The 3,549-nt window shown below is 42.6% G+C and overlaps 1 protein-coding gene across 1 annotated transcript in view; it reads left to right on the top strand.

The window, feature by feature from the left end:
* Positions 1-3,549, top strand: part of EGR_07187 (Ubiquitin hydrolase) — a gene marked incomplete at both ends in the record, with an annotated part of 16,671 nt that overhangs the window by 12,152 nt on the left and 970 nt on the right. The gene's annotated exons all lie outside the window — the stretch shown is intronic.

Raw genomic sequence — 3,549 nt, 5'->3', positions numbered from 1 at the left:
GTGTCCGCGTCAGGTCCAACCGACACTCCGAGTAAGTATGTTTAGAACGAGAGGGCAGCAGTCTACCCTAAGATTAAAGCATTTCCATCTTTTGCTTTACAAACTCCTACAATTTTTACCTCAAATCATTGCAGTGGACTGTACCTTTCCTATCATCTGACAGTATGATGTCAAGTGACATGTGGAGTGCTTTCCTTCCCCCAAAAGCTACCTCACATCTTTTAGCTCCTTTACTGGATACATTTGGCAATTTTTTTGCGTAGATGCCACCACCGTGCAGGTCGGATTGCTGGGTCCTGAACCCATCCTTCTATTCTTAAATAGATGGCGGATCTTTCATTTGTAGGGAGCACTTCGTCAGTCACTTACAAGTGCAAACAAACGCTGACACATGACTAGCTAAATGGTGTCAATATTAGTTGACAATAAGTCAAGGGAGACATCATAATTCCTCTCCTCACTCCTTGCCACTGTCGTGTAGGTCGATTGATGAACTTTGGAATTGGCAGAAGGGCAGGCTAGCCTCTCATTCATTGTACCTATCAGAATATTTCACTTGTTACCAAAATGCCCAAATTAGGCAAATCAAACCGTTTGTTTATTCTGCGCTTCGAAGTTATAAACAATGGATGTAGGCAAGCCGCACTGGTGCCTTTACGATTTGGCACTGGCTTTCAACCGGACGACCACCCTTATGGAAAATGTGTGTTGTTTAAAGACCATATTTTTCTCCGTTATACGATGGTTGGCTCTCTCATCACTCTGGAATGACTTCTCAGTGCAAGCATGACCTTTCAATTCCCTCTGTCGTCTAAGCTTTTCACTTCAGTCTGAGACACTCACCCTTGTCTCCGTAAAATCACTTTTTTTTACCACCGCTCTGAGTTTTTTTGTTTTTCTTTGATGAAGAGTTAGTTCCCTCCTCCTCTCTCTCCAGCTGTCCAGTTTCAGCTACTCTTTACATTTGGATGGTGCGTGATCTTGCCTTCAGGCAAGCAGGTCACTACCACTAACCCATTATGTTCGCTAGCTAAGTAGCCTCACGAGTTTTCTTTGCATCCGCCCATCCACTTCACTCAAATAAAACTCTTCTTTCATTTTTTCCGACCGTGAAGTTCTTTGACGTGCTACACTAGCCTACTTCACCAACCTCGTGTTGTCGAAGTTATCACCTTTTTTTCTCTCTCCACGACCGAGAAAAATAGAAAATAATTGATATGAGGACGAGCGTCGAATACCTTCAGAATGAAGTATTTGGAAGTAAATCGCCTATAAATGTTTAATTAGGGCAGAAAATTGAAAAGACGGTAAAGGTGTAGTGCACCAGTCCCTCCCTGTGGGGCTGGGAGAGGCTAGAAGTACGACTGAGAGACGCCACTTCGACAGGAGGAGGTTGAAGGCCGAGAGAAGGGTTTTTCGGCGTTCAAATCGGTAGGAAAGATATCCCCTTTGCATCGTATAAAGTGAAAATGTAGATTGTCCTTTGGAGACTTCAAAACGTGCACAGTTAATTCCTTTCTACTCTCCATAGGCTCATAAAACTGACGGAAAAGAACATTACTTTTACCACCTAAAGTACATTTGAAGGACGAAAGAGCGAGCAAAAAAAATGGATTTTGTGCTTTGATATTACTGCAGGCTCTGCATAAGAGGTGTAGTAAGGATTACAGCCTAGTTTTACGCTGGTTTATCCAACTTCAGAGATGCACTTTGAAGATGGGACAAGGCGCGTCAAAAGTTGAGTGGTGCAAAGGCGACATTTGACCCACTCTCGTGTCTACATTCGGTGCTTTTTTGCTGAGAAAAGGCATAAATTTAGCCACTCGCCACCGGAATAAATAGCCCCGTTGGAGAAGGCGGCCTTATGCAAGCAGTGAGGCCTGGGCACGCCTTCCTTGGCGCAGCGTCGACGTTAGTTCTTGACTCACCTTGTAATTAATCACAGCATTCGACAACACGTATGTTGTGATTATCTCTGTGAGAGGAATTTATAAGTTAAATTTAACAAAGCAGGGAAGGAGGGGCTTTATTGCTGCAGGAATAACTGAGCGCGCTCTACTCTTTTAGGCCCGTTTTTGTGCTTGTGAAAGGCTAGAAGGAGTGAACTTCATGATAAATTGGTTTCCAATTAATCCGGAATTCTTTTCCGCCCTTCAACTTTTGCGTCCGGAGCCTGTCTGTGCTTACTCTTGCTTCAATTTTCGGAGAGTCAATTCCAACCGGTGTTATTACGTTGTTTTCCAGGGAAACAAATTTGCTGTGAGATTACAATTGCCAAAGCTGGTCCAAAAGGCACTCAAATTAGAAGTGCTCAATAAATTTTTGTTCAGAAGTGAGGGAACAATTGGAGATTCCTCGCTATCTTAGCAAAAATTCCTATTGGAACCCTTTGAACTGCACTCCGAAATGCCAGTGTTGCAGATGATGCACTTAGAAGAATGAAGCGCCTTAAGTTAGCTATTACCATTTGGGAGATCAAGAGCCAAATTTTTGGCAAGTTTGCCATTACCCTAAATTGCACTACCCTGTTTGTTAATATGTCAATTAGGGCGTTATCAGCAAACAAGCTAGCATTGTCACGCAAGTATTTGTAGATTCGATAAACGAAACGTGATTTTGCATGCATCGTTTTTGATTACTAAAATAAGTTCAAGAAGTGATTGTTTACTCAAAGTTAAACTCCGCCTTTAAAAATTTAAAAAATTTGAAGTCATATTCTTCTTTTAACCCCTTAAAAGCGGCAGCGGTTTATTGCATTCGGATAATTTAGTGGGCTAGTGCATATTTCGCAGATTCATAATATTGTCCGACTTCATTTTCTCAATTTGTTTGAAGCTACCTCGTTTCCATGGCATTCGGGCCGCTACCTATTCGTTAGTACTCTCAAATCTGAGTAGTTTTCTTTACTCGTCACAAAGTGGTGCGTTGCGAAGCGCTCATGACCTGATCAACTGGTTGATATCTAGCACAAATCTGGAATTCAAACTTTTCAGAGTGACTTCATATTTATGTTATTTAACTACTTCCAAACTCTCATTTGTAAGTAGTATGTTGGAAGCTAAATCAATAGTAGTGGAAGCATATTGAGATATAGTTCGGGTTATCAAGATGGGCAGCAGATGGGCTTTTACGACCTTGTGACGGGTCTCTGTATCACTGGCCACCACAGAATTTTTGCAGGGTAGATGTACCCTAGTTACATGTATAACAGAAGCAGGTGGGAACAATGTTCCTTTCTTTAGCTATTACAATGGGAAGGTCCCTAATCCGCATGAAGATGCTCGGCTATTAGGACAGAATTATACTGCGTGAAAAAGTCCGGCTTTGAGCGTAAACAGTGGGTGAGGGTGTATTATGAGTCGACAACTCAATTTGGCCCTAAGAGATATCGTTGCAAGTCCGCCTTTCCTGTACTGGAGGGTAGCCAGTAAGCACGGCTGATGGAGAAGTTGAATAAGCCTGCGTGTATTCCTATGTGCTTACCTGGATATCACAATACCCTTGGTGCGGCTTCTCCCTCCCTACATGTAGGTTGGATCTGATGGGGCG

This window comes from Echinococcus granulosus (assembly GCF_000524195.1).
Source record: "Echinococcus granulosus chromosome Unknown EG_S00072, whole genome shotgun sequence".
In the NCBI taxonomy this organism is placed as follows: domain Eukaryota; kingdom Metazoa; phylum Platyhelminthes; class Cestoda; order Cyclophyllidea; family Taeniidae; genus Echinococcus; species Echinococcus granulosus.
The sequence above is the reverse complement of the archived record's forward strand: the minus strand, read 5'-3'. Positions and strand labels throughout refer to the sequence as shown.